The sequence below is a fragment of the Vanessa tameamea genome, chromosome 17 (genome assembly GCF_037043105.1).
Source record: "Vanessa tameamea isolate UH-Manoa-2023 chromosome 17, ilVanTame1 primary haplotype, whole genome shotgun sequence".
NCBI classification, from domain to species: domain Eukaryota; kingdom Metazoa; phylum Arthropoda; class Insecta; order Lepidoptera; family Nymphalidae; genus Vanessa; species Vanessa tameamea.
In genome coordinates, this window is record NC_087325.1 from 7,308,955 (window position 1) to 7,323,440 (window position 14,486).

The 14,486-nt window shown below is 31.6% G+C and overlaps 1 protein-coding gene across 3 annotated transcripts in view; it reads right to left on the reverse strand.

The window, feature by feature from the left end:
- Positions 1-12,047, reverse strand: part of LOC113400258 (probable G-protein coupled receptor CG31760) — a 76,981-nt gene extending 64,934 nt beyond the window's left edge. For 2 of the 3 annotated variants that reach the window (XM_026639763.2, XM_026639765.2), the window contains exon 1: positions 11,765-12,047. The gene's annotated coding sequence lies outside the window, so the exon portion shown is untranslated. The remainder of the gene's footprint in view (positions 1-11,764) is intronic. The other variant, XM_026639762.2, reaches the window with a different exon arrangement.
- Between the last annotated feature and the right edge of the window lie 2,439 nt (positions 12,048-14,486).

The following is a 14,486-nucleotide window of genomic DNA, read 5'->3' on the forward strand; positions in this document are numbered from 1 at the left end:
CGAAATTTGAAAATGAAAACAAATGAATAAAGATAACAAAAATTTAATACAGTCACGTAAATATTTTTGCTTTAAGTTTTTCAAAGATATCTTCTGTGTCGTTGTTACAAATAGGAAAATCGGCTCATGTTTTCCCGAAAGAAAATATTATTCACCAATTATAATATAATATCGAACATCAATTTGTAATTTCGAAAATGAATTAATCACGGAATGTTTGCTTACCATCGTCGCTGTATAATTCATTTTAACTTTGATATTATTTCAATTTCGGTTCGTACAATTGTTACCTACATGATTATTTTTCACTTTTAATTTTATTTAAATTATTTAATGACAGATATTTACTAAAATGACATTAATAAATTATAACAATAATTGAAAATCACACGATACACACCTACATAAAGAGGAAACCGAGTATAAAGGTATAACTTATAAAAAAACATTGACGGCTAACGTATAAATAATAACAACCCTTTAAAACTTTTGTTTTAATTCTACAAATCTGCATTATAAATTTATTTAATTTAACATAAATTACAACAGGCTGAAAACAAAATTGTCGATTGTTACGTTCAGCCCTTAGGGCAGGACAAAAGTAACATGGGGCGAGAACTATATATAACTAATGAGATCAGCATTAATTAGATTAATGTTTGTATTGAGACTAAACCATAGTTGCGATTCTGAATAGAGCATAGTATGAATCATCTTTTGTGTATGTTCAATCACTTTTACAATCAATATACAATACAAACGAAGCAAAAGCAATCTTCTTCATCAGAAGAACTACTGTTTGCTGCAACTGGCTCTGCTTTCCTCGTATACTTCCCTTGCTCTTTCCTGTCCAAGCTCTTATTTTTCTATGGTTTTTTTCTTGTAATATTGTCTTCTTGGATTTATTTTTATGGATGGATTTATTCTTCTTTAATTGCATTTTGTTTTGTCAGTGGATATTCGAGTGACCAGTTTGCACTAGAGTTGTGAAAATGGAATGGTCTGTGGATAATTGCCTGTCGATTGAGTGAGTTCACTAGGTCATGTTACTTATATCCTCTTGGTGTTTTGTTAATTTTGTACGAAACCATGTTTTTATCGTATCAATGATCGTTCCAACGATATATAATAAAATTATTTAAAACGTTAATACACAATCATAAACTTTGTATCCAATTAATACAGTTTAATACTTTAACACATGATTTGGCTGATGACTGATTGCAAGCTCAGGAAATATCTCAAACTGATGCTCAACGGTTTTGGTCTCTTATTCAATATTTTTTACAGTATATCGTAATTTTGCCAGCGTTTATATTGTAACATTACTTTCGTTGCAATATGACAATATTCATGTAGCTATTCTTTTTTTACTATTCTCGAAATAGTAAGAAACAGATACCTGTTAATGTTAATAATAATATTAATCTGTAATAAAAAATCGTAAACGAATATACTCAAGCGATAGAGAACTCAACTACAAAAGTAAATGATCGAGTATTGCAAATATTATAATACAAAAACAATTTACTTCAACACAATTAAAAATACATTTTTATATGAACACAGGAAACTTTTTGAAAACAGACTGCTTTTTTTTTAAATCGACCATTTTAAGCCGCTGTTGTCTAGTTATAGTCACAATTGTTTTGAAAATAAACAATTGAATGCAGCTGTATTTTCGAGTTTCCATTCCGAAAATATTATCATTTGATTATTTTGTACTTGTTTTATATAGTTTTGGTTTCGCGGTGATCGTTTGTGTTTTGAAAAGCTTGGATGTTCGTCCGAGCGTTTATTATTTAATTATTAGGTCCGCTAGGTCTTGTGACCATTAATAAAATATTGTTCAAAGAAGCGATTATTAAATATCCATGCGCTGATATATTTTTACTGCTGACACGATTAGGTTCTATTTTTACGTGAATACGATCAATATTTACACACGGTGGAAGGATTTGTTTCAATGTTCACATTATATGAATTAATAATTAATTTCTTTGTGTAATGTGTGGCGGTCATTACGTCCGCCTGTTTTTTTTTTTATATTGTTGTTGGAAAACGAGCAGTAGGTTCACCTGATGGAAAGTGACTACCATGGTCATCTGCAACGCTTGCAGGTGCATTGCCGGTCTTAAAGAAATGAGTGCGCTCTTTTCTTAAAAGTTTCCAAGTCGTATCGGTTCGGAAAAACCGCCAGGATAAACAGAGTGATTGTGCGGGGCAGAAAATGTCTTAAAAATCGCACTGCTGTGGATTTTCGGACCAAGTTGGTATATCGGCTATTGTTATGTTAGCGTTTGCCAAAAAAACGGATTCAAATAGACCTATTTCTATAACTATATCCCGACTAAAAAAAAATAATACAAAAATGAATTTAACAAATTTTAACAAAAAATAATTTCATTGAATTTGCCACTGTTATAACAAAGTTATGCAGTGCGTGTAAAACATTTTATTCTATTTTTGATTTAGTGTACTTTCCGTTAATTTAAAAGTCGGAAATATATCAAAATTTTATGTAGAAAAATCGCGATTAGTAGGTATGTGGGCTGAAAAACTGTTCCACGCGTAATATAATCGAATTGGAGTATTATTATAGCAATTTAAGATGAGTTAATTTCTGGTAAGTTTATGCTGTATGGGTAATGTCGTGGAGTGAGAACATTAAACGGCGGTGTAAATTAGATCTACGTAAGCTATTTATTAAGCAATTATCCGCATCTGACCTATTATTGTATGCCCTTTGTATGTTATTTATTAAAGTATTTTGTTATACGGATATGAGAGTGTCAAGCAAATAAGGAAAGCGTCTTTCATTTAAACTGTACGTCGTTTTTGATAACAGGCTTTTTATAACATCTTATACGAAAGTAAGTGTAATTGTTTTTATAATTAACATAATAATTTTGATAACAATCAAAACTGTGTGTTAAATCATTACATAGTATAAAACAAAGTCCCTAAGCGCTGTCTGTCCCTATGTATGCTTAAATCTTTAAAATTACACAACTGATTTTGATGCGGTTTTTTTTAATAGATTGATTCAAGAGTAAGGTTTATATGTATAATACATGCACAATATAGTAGAGAAATACGGAAAATTTTAGAGGTTTCTAAAGAGACTTAGAGCCGAGATGGCCCAGTGGTTAGAACGCGTGCATCTTAACCCATGATTTCGGGTTCAAATCCAGACAGGCACCACTGAAATTTCATGTGCTTAATTTGTGTTTATAATTCATCTCGTGCTCGGCGGTGAAGGAAAACTTCGTGAGGAAACCTGCATGTGTCTAATTTCAATGAAATTCTGCCACATGTATATTTCACCAAACCACATTGGAGCAGCGTGGTGGAATATGCTCCAAAACCTTCTCCTCAAAGGGAGAGGAGGCCTTAGCCCAGCAGTAGGCTGTAATTTACAGGCTGTTAATCTAAAAAATGTATGTAAAAAAAAGTGACGTAATTAAACACATTTTTTGCGCTTACATTGCAAATGCTGGCTCAACCCGATACGAGATAGATCAAAATGATGTACTACAGTATACTGTACACCTTAAAAATGTCTTCAAATGGATAACCCATATGGCTCTTTAAAGCATGTAATTTAAATGAATACTTTCGAAGATAAAACAGATTTAAAACGCAGGGACATAGCATTTTGTATTATCTAACGATTGAATAACTGTGAACGTTTTAAAACATTCTGTAGTATATTTAGTGGCAGCATTGCACCCGCGCCAAGCCGGGGCGGGGCACTAGTAAATAATAATTTGAACCAAAGATATCGAGTTTTATTTGAATTGTAAGTTTTATTGTAAGACGCATTACCATATCTAAGTGAAATTTTCAGTTTTAAATAATAGATAACGCTCGTTACGTTATTCGGAAAGAAAAGTATTGGTTGGTGTCGGTCTTAAAGACGTAGTACATATACTCGTCACACATACTATATTCTCCTTCTTTGAAGACGATTAAAAGAGCATACCACATAGATAGATACAATAGATAAGGATATATATATATATAGAGACACACTGATACATATACTCTATGGAATGATAAATGAATTATATACTCGTGGTATTTTTAACATATTGTATTGAAAAAATGAGATTAATAAGATTAATTTATTAATAAATATTTAATTCAGTTTTCCTTTATTTTTTTTTAAAGGAGAATGTTCTCGTTTTGTATGTATTTATAATAATAATTATTATGTATCGTATCGTTGTTATAAACCGATTTTGATTATAAATTCTTGCGGATTAACAAGGTCCGTAAACTCACCCCACTCATGCGTCAATCCGAAAAAAAAGGAACAACTGATTCACATCATAACCGTGTTCAAATATAGACAAGATACAGTTAAATATACTTAACACGTTCAGATATATATGTAGACATGATATTTCAATCAAAGATTTATGTACTAGCAAATGTAAGAAACTAGCTAAGGTATTGAGCGAATCACAAGTACATCCCATAAATAGATTTGAACTTGGCAAGTAATTGTGATTCTAACAAAGCGTTGATGCGCTTCAAACGTAATAATCTATATCTCCATTTATCCCCTCTATAACGTATGAATAATTACAGGGAAATAGAGAGTTGAGAAGTAAAACGTAGTATAAGTGACATTGTTATATATATATAAATAAACAAGACCAGAAGACTTTACGTTTCCTTTTAATTTTATTTAACGTTAGTTTTGACAAAAAAAAAAAAGAATTATTGTTATGATTACAGTAAATATATTACATTTTTATAAGAAGAGTTTTTAGTATTAATAATAATAGATCAGCCACGTGATAGAACCTATATATTAAACTGAGATCGAGGATTTACTTGATGGCAATATCATTGAGTTTTTTGAGTGTTTTTTTTTAAGTAAATTTGTGAGGTTGCCTGCATGTGTAGAACAATCATTGAGCAAAATGAAAGAATAAACCTTCCCCTTCCTAAGAAGGATTTTTCCCAGCATTAAAAATATATTTATTTAGTTAAACCAAAGTTTCCAAAATGGTATTAAGTCAAATATATTCCAATATTAGTACCTGCTGTATTTAATATACCTAGGTACAAAACATTTAATCACATTAAATACTGCGACAAAATTCCATCAATGACACAAACTTAACTGTTAAATGATTCTAATTATCACATTATTCGTTAGCTTTGTGTAACTGTACTCATATTATACCGTATATAACCACACACACGCACACACCCAAACATATACACACACATACTATAAGGTCGTGTTTCTATGAATGTATTTTTTTTCAAGAAGAATGACATTACAGATTATGCAAAATAAAACTATAATCCGTGAAGTTGGTTTAATATTTATTCTTTTTTAAATGGACCACCTTTGAAACAATTAAATTAGGTTTTAGAATATATTGCCAATTGCCAAGTTTTACTGTAAGTTTCATTCCAATAAGTGTTTGAAATAGGTTGTACAGGATACTTGAAGCATATATTTATGTATTAAAATACTTTACCAACACAGTTGAAACAAAAGGCGAACAAAATGCCTAAAGGCATTCTCTACCAGACAAACTGTAGGCTAAACTAAAATTTCCGAAGATGAATAATTTTACATACAAAAATAATAACCTCAAAATTATATAACTTATAAAATATGTTTATAGCAATAGTAGAATATATTTAGAAACAGTAAATAACTTGAATAATCAAACAAAAAACAATTACACTTATGATAGAAAACAGTTTATCGTATTATTGCTAATCGTAAAAGTAAAAATTACGACGTTCGCAAATAAAATCTGAGAAAAACCGACGAAAACACTCAGCTTTTTACTATCAACTTTATATATATATATCAAATCTTAATTACTGTAAAGAATTATTTTAACCGAAATCACAGTTGACGTTAATACATTTTAAAATATCTATAGGTAACCACAAGGCCGGATTAAGTAACACGCAAGAAAAAGCTTTAACGAACTTCTACGACATTTTATCTTTATACGTTATATATTCTCGTCATTATCATGGGCCTGCCCTCGTCCTATTTATATGGGGTCAGCACAGTGTCATAACTGCATGTAAATCGAAGTTGTCAGACTTTAACTACACCCATGGCTTCCAATAAGGTGTCTGTGTCTATTACACGGACGATGGTAGCGACGCTATCGGCAGATTCATCGGCCGAACGGCGGGTGTTTCAGAAAAGACCATCCTAGAGCACAGCCTTAAAACATCTATACATAAACGCGACATCAGAGTCGCCGAGGCTGTGCTCTCTCTGATCGAGAACGAAGCAGGGCCCGCTGGATTGCAGTAATTAGGATTAAAAAAAAAATCACCATATACAGTATTTTTATATATTATTTACTATGGACTATTTATATATTATTTTAAATTGAAAAAAAAAATGTCAGTGTGGGCCACATCTTCCAAGAAGACGACAAGGTCGAAGTCCAGCGAAGATCTGCTGATGTTCAGTAAAAATATAAAATAACACCACAATTTATAAAAATAAAATGTAAAAAAAGGTACGGGCAACTGTGAGCCCGTGGATGTTGTAAAGTAATTAAAAAAAATAAAAAAAATAAGGTGGACCTATTTTATTTTCCTAGAAGATGTTATAGTCTAGCAAATGGACCGTAATAATTGTAAATACAATAAACATAGTTAACACACAAAACATAGTAGTTAGACACCAACACCACCAATACGCCTCGAATGAAAGAATCTGAAATGGTTTGTGCCTGTATTTACTGGGTCATTTATTCTTCAAACTAGAACACACCGATACAAAGATTCTTGGCGGTTAGAATTAATAGCAAACCATTTTTTAACCATTTTAAGGAAAAAGTTATTGGAATTTTATAGTTAGCCTTATAATAAAAATTGTTGTATAGGTGGGTGCAAAGGCTGAAACTGGTAGAATGTTAATAATTTGTTAATCGGGTTCCAATTTTGTTGACATCAATTAAAGATGTTTAGTGGTATGTAGTTTGTTACTCTTTTTTGACTCTAAATTAGTTACTGCACTAAATTCTAAAATATATACAATTAAAACTTCTTTATTATACTCCCCATCTGCTCTTCATTCTCATCTCTAGGTAGAAGACCAGCTATTCATTTTTGTAGCCGAAACTCTTGGTATCCATGTAAAAATAATTATTTAAATTCTTCGTATTTAAAATATCTCGGAAACGCTCCGTAAAATTACTATGAACAATTTGTGTAAGTAAGTAAATCTTCCGTTATTTCAATAACTGTTAATAATGTACTAAAGTACATTCATTTCTGCCTTGATTTACTTTGTGTAGAAGAAGTTTTCCCGCAAAGGTGTAAAGTTTTTTGTTTTACTTCAATAAAACTTATAACCTCATCATCGTAAGTAGATCTTTATTAAATGTTTTGTGCAGGTCTGTCAGGTGTGATGATTTTTTTTTCTTTAGTGTGTGTCTTTAAGAAACTCCGCTGAATCAAATATTTTGGAAATATATACAGGAACTTACGATTTTAATAATTATAAATTTTACTAACAAATTTATCATATAATGGTCAATCAATGATTTCCTTCTAATATTTGTACGTAGACTTATTCCATATTTGATGAACAATTCAAGATTCAGCGGGAATTGTTTGTTCCAAACACTTGCGGCAATTGTGTGAGGTTTTCTTGCTTTAGCGATTAACAATAAAATGTTTTTAAGACATCATCTTGAATGGAAAACGACACAAAAATCTGTACACTAATTAATCACGAAATCTCACAAATTATAACACCTACCTTATAGGGTGTAGACATCCGCTAAGAATTTCACGAAACTCCAATTCGAACGGTATATCAGGGCTTGAAATTTGTGTTTTATAAATTTCGCAAAGTAAATATTTCGTAAAGCCGTAGTTTCAGCTACTGTTTGACGTACTTAGTTAGCAATTTAAATATAGAATTTAAAAGAAAGTAAGATAAATCTTTGTTTTTGTCACCATCATTAATTGAAAAGTTCTTTTTACTATAAAGTAACTATATAAAATACTATTATTAATAGGGTATATATATATATAATGGCAACGATTTTTGGGTTCGACGTACAAGCATTATTTTCAAATTAGCTGTAAATTATAACGCAAATGTAATATATTACTAGCTTGGAAAAAGTACTCTCATTTCTTTATAGTTCAATTATTCCTTGTTTTTGTAGCAACAATACAAAACGCTATTTCAGATTTTTCATTTTTTAAATAAGGTATAGCTTGCTTGTCACGTGGCGTGAATAAGCGTTTGGCTTCCTATCATTGAATTGATTTTGTTTTGCGCTAAAAAGTCCTCCTATATTTAATCTAAACCCTAATAAATAATGTAATGCAACTTCATAGCGTCATCTGTTGAAGGAGTTATCAATTTTTTGACTAATTAAAATGAGTCATTTAATAATATATATATATCAATACTGAGATATTACTTGTGACAACTGTATTATCCTCACCTTGCATAAGTGCGAAAGTGAGTTTGTTTACATTACGCTCGAGGTACGCTTTCACGTACTTAGTACTCATCATGAAACCTATCATGAAATTTTGCATATATGGCAATACAGATAAGGCCATAGGGTTCCCAATTACACGAACACCCTCCTCCTTCAACACGTCCGACTCCACCGGTAGACGCTTGTGTCCATAAAAGTAAAACAGTCTGTAAATATATATCTCTTTGGCAGCGGCTTATGTCTCAAGGAGAAAGTTTGGAACTAATTCCACCGTTCTCCGTCAATGTGGGTTGATACACGAGTGACAGAAGCTATCACACGAAGGTTTCATTACGATATTTCGCCTCAAACGATTATATAGTCCATAAATTGGTACAATTAAAGAGCAACTCGATATCGTCCTATTTAAATGGTCAAGGATTTGTTTTGGTATCTGATGCTATTAACGGTTGTCTTAATTATTGAATTGACAGACCCGTTCGTACAACAAGAACGGCTGTCTCGTCGAGCTGTTTTTAAATACTTACATTGTTAATTTATAGCATACTCTTTAATATTCTTTAGCATAACCCACTTCATCGTATAATACGTATACACTTTACTTAGTTACCTGCCACTTATCGGGTAAATGGCCGCCAAACAGTAATACTTCGTATTGTTGTGATCCGGTATGAAGGGTGAGTGGCATCTTAGTTTCCAAAGTTGGTAGCAAACGGGGATGTAAGGAATGGTTAATATTTTCTCCTGCGCCAGTGTATATGGTCTGTGCTGACCACTTAAAATCTGACAGTCTGTTTACCTGTCCGCATACCTATTCTTTAAAAACACAAAAGGTAAGTTAATTTATGTTATTTGTCAAAATTCGCAACAATTATTGATGCGATTTTAAATAGACACCAGCTGCCCGACTTCGATCGTCTATGTCTATGTTATACATCGTCTATGTTATTTATTATTTTGCTCCTTTTGTACCTAGCGCGTATCATTTATGGCCATGCCATGGTATATAGCCTATAGCCTCGATAAATGGGTTATCTAATACTAAAGGATTTTTTCAAATCTCACCAATACTTCCTGAGATTAGCGCGTTCAACCAAACAAATAAATAAACTCTTAATCATTATAATATTAGCATAGATTTCCATATACTATACAATATCAATACAATGTAATGTTATAAAATTACGGCTTCGTTAATTCTGTGGCTAGCCTTAATAATCTTATGTAGGACGGAAAGGCAGATCCTTGGTGCTAAACCTGGGTACGGCCAATTAAAAAAAGTAAGTACGTTGTCTGTCGAGATATTCAGTAGCAGCTCAGAGGGAGGGAATATAGAGTGCAACTTTATTTGTGCGCACACTATTCCACCAATGTCACACTGTCCCACGCAGTTGGTCGTTCTCTCTTGAGAATAGCCGCCGTTACAGTTGATAGCATCGCTATGTACTGTTCCGTTTGAACTTTCGTTCCATTTTATATATTTTAACCAACAGGTGCAACTATGACGTAACGACGAACAAGTTAAATTGTACGATTGTAGTTTCTATAACACGCAATTAATGCAATCAATGAAATCTAGGACTAATATACAATAGCGACACAGAGTTAGAAGATGACTGTTATGAAGAAAAAAATATACATAGATTTTTATTTATGATATAGGTAGCCGGACAAGCAAATGGGCCACCTGATGGTATGTGGTCACTATCGCACGTAGACAATGGCGCTGTAAGAAATATTAACCATTCCTTACATGCGCCACCTTGGGAACTAAGATATTATATCTCTTGTGCTTGTTACACTGACTCACTCAGCCTTCAAACCGGAAAACAACAATACTGGGTACTGTTATTCGGCGGTGGAATATCTGACGAGTGGGTGGTACCTACTCAGACGGACTAGCACAAAGCCCTACCACCAAGATAAATACGTTTAGAATGTAAATATCATTATAATTCAACAAACTATATGTGACTCATTATACAAACTTATGAAAAATAAAACTCTGTACTTATTGCTTTCTGAAAGTAAGGAATACATTATGATATACTACAATACGTCGTAATAAAAATATGTTCTGTTGAAGCCACTAGGGCCTGCTTATAAGGCTGCAGATATTGTGATACCGGCTTCAAAGCCCGAGCCGTGCCAGTAAATATTTATTTGTTTTTCTGTCATGAAATTCCTATTAGCGACTCCTGAACTATCGCCGGTCGTGTTGGAATATATTATAACTGTAACGGAATATACACTTTAATTGTGTTTGCACACATACTAGTGCAATCTAATTTATCCTGTACGCTAGTCTGCCTTAAGAACGACTACCGCAGACGAAATCGGTAAAAAATATAAAGTTATCATAACAATGAAAAAACAGTATTAGGTATAAATACAATTACTTTTTTAAGTAATTCCGTTTCATCAAAATAGATAAAATATAATATCGTAATCAGACAAATTAAACTCCATAACAATTATGATTTGTGAAAAGTATAACCAGATCAAAAACGGAAAAAGACATATTACTTAAAATAATAATTATTAAGATTAATAATAGCCTATATACATTAGATTTAGTACTTTTATAGGTTAAATGGTTTATATTTATAATTGTTTATAATATTGACATTTTCATGTTTATTGTTTGAGAAGAATTACCGTCTATTGAGATATATAAATATTAAATGATGACGCATTTTAATATCGCGTTGAGTCAGTGTACTTGATTGAATCATTAAACTAATACGTTCTTCGTATTTTCAATGACACAAATCATTTTAGATTTTTTAAAAAAAACTTAAATGTTTTGAAGCAAAATGATGGTTTAAATTCAATATTTGATACTTTAAATATTTAATAGGAAAACTATTTCTAGGGTAATAGTACCTATACTAAATAATATTCAAATGGTAAGTAGGATCCAGTATTGTAGTTGTATGCTAATCACATTTATTAAAATGGTAATTCATTTAAAATAAAAATAGGATCATATGTTTTATGATGTTTAGTTTAACTACTAAGATATTAATAGATTTAGAAAAATATTTTAATTTTAAAAATAGTAAAAAATGTAGTCCTAGAATATTTCGGATATATTTTGTCAATTCAAGTATTTGTAATTTTTGAATAAATAAATATTTGTCTCAGGTAAATGAGACGCAGTTTATTTCAAAAGCTGTTAGGTAACGTCTCGCAGCCTCCCTGAGCTGAGGGTCATAACCTTTTGAGAATCCATCACTCAATGCTTACGACTTTATTCGAATACTAATCAATACGGTTATAAAATCACTCACCAAGGAAATATTATATCTCCCAGCTTTACGCTTTGAGACTTATCTTGATATACCCCTCCTTTTTAGTCCACAGCAATGTCCATAAACAACCACAATTTTATCAAAACAAACATACGAAGCATTCACTCAGTTTATATTGTATTTTGTGAACATCACTTCTACTTAAAGACAGATCGCACCGCCAAGTGGTTACTTAATCATTCAGTATAAAAATTCGGGCAATGAAAACACGGTCAACAAAACCCCGTCCGCTGATTTCAGGCGACTGAGACGTGAAGCCTACGGGAAAATATCAAGCCTCGACCGGGAATCAGCGTGAAAACAGACCCTATAAGCAACGACCGAGTTCTATCTCACTCACTCGGTGCGATGCGTAAGCACGTGAGTCAGAGAGGGTCAACGAGGTTACGCTCAGCATTTACTTTAATTGTGCGAAAGATGACGAGTTTTCCCGATGTGTATCGATAACGCGGTACCATTGGAAAAGCTCAACGGCAAACGATAATTCTACTATCTCTAAGGATTTTTGATAAAAAACAGGATATTTTTATATCATTGTTTTTTTTCTTTATTGTTTTTTAACGGATATGATAATGAAAAAAAAATTAGAATATTGTTAATGTCTTTTTAAAATAGTGATATTTTTTATTTAATTTAAACCGGTAGTTCCAAAAATAAAATTACAAATACGAGTACACTCAATTAAATTAATGTACTTTTCTTACTATTGACATCTACAAATAAATCTCAAATAATTATTTCAAGTCTGTTTAAACAGTCAATTTATTATGTACCAAAATAAACTACTTGTTGCGTTGTCACATATAGATTGTGTTTTTAATGTTTGAATTATTTTAATTATTAGAAAAAAAATTAATTATTACATCTATAGGTATGGGTATAAAGCCAGTCTTAACCCAAAAACAAAAGTATGTTTATAATAAATATATTTTTCTGCACGTTGTAGCAGAATATTTTATATATACCATTTAGTATTTTTGGGATTCCGAGTAAACTGCTATCAAAATCAAAATAAGTTCATAAGATTCTGATAATTGCGATTCCCTCCATGTAGCCCTGTGATTCTCAAAAGGTATCTACACATTTTCTTTATCGCTTGTAATTTTCTTTAGCGCTTAGCGAGCTATGTCTAGAACAACTGATACATAAAAGTCAGATAAAAACTCAACTAGTTGTGATCTAGGTGGGGCAGTTGACGCCGACGATGCTTGTTCAGCTCAGTCTGAAGTTTAGCGCTTCACATCACTACATTTTTTCGTTATTTACCTTCTTGGGGCAGTACATAGAGTAAGTATTCATCAAAGACACCGTTTTGTTTGGAAGGAATATATCATATTAGTAAAAAGTAGCAATATGTATAAGTAAATCTTATTGTTTTTGATTAATTTGTATAAATATAATTCAACAGCCAGAAGGCTATCTTAGAGTACGTTCAATGCCGAAAAAAATTATAGTAATAATTAGTAAATAGTGTAAAAAGTAGCTAAACAAGATTAAGAAGTCAATAATGATAGTCAGTAATAATTATACAAATTTCACGTTTCAGCGTAGTGTTAGTATTGGGATCGGTACTTTTTATAAATAAAAATCTCGTGTAAAAATACTAATTTAAGAGTACCGTCAACGAGTAATAATTACAATGGGAGTCTGCGTGCCTAATTACTCAAAGAAATCACCTTGTACATTCTAGATTTTCGCAATTATTTGTAGACATTATAATAAAGGATATATTTATTTTCTAATAGGTAACGTAATTATAGAATGTAGGTCTATAAAAAGGGTTGCGAACTAGTAAAACTTACGGCGCATATTATTTAATTTATTACCTGTTTTATTTTTTATTCTAAAAATGTTTCTAATATTTTAAATAAAAATTAAGAAATCTATGTCTCAATAGACAACGGGCATGAACGGAAAATATTTCTTCTTTCTACATTTATTAATATTAAAAAACTATATATAAGTATAAATGTTACTGTAAAAGCTCGAATTAAGGTAAATCTTAAGATTTTCCGGTAAAACCTAAGATTTACCAATTCTTAATGGTAAATGCCCAAAGCGGTTTGCGATTCGAACTTTTGCCACCATTCACTTAGTAAATCTTAGGGTAAACGTTGAAAAAAATCATGTCATAACGTGTTATAAAATTATATCCGAAATGAAAATAATTTAAATAGGTTAGGTTAGTTATTTAATTACTATCGTTTGATACCTAAGGTTTTGACTAATAGTTAATTGAAATAAGTGATTAAGAATTACTCATTGTTTTATTCCTAAAACCAAAATCTACCAGCTGAAAGCGGTAAAATCTAGTATATACTGAATTCGAATGGTATGGTTCTGAAAATGTTCCATTTTCAGAAATACTTACATTTACCAACTCATATCGGTAAAACCTAAGACTTACTCTTAACTTTTACCTTATTTTTTTTAATCTTAACTATCGTCCTGACTGATTTCGATTACGGTGACCAATCTCAAGGGAGACTATCCGTATGTGTGTATGTGTCTAAACCTTTATCGCCTAGAGTCCGGGCTGCTACTCAAGAAACAAACTTTCAACAGAAAAACCCAATACCTTTTTATCGGTCTGACCTGGGGTTTGTACCTAGGACATCGGGACTGTAGACACTAGACCGACGAGAAAGTTTTTATGAATTTGGGTACACTTCATAAAAAATGTCCAAACATAAGATATGAT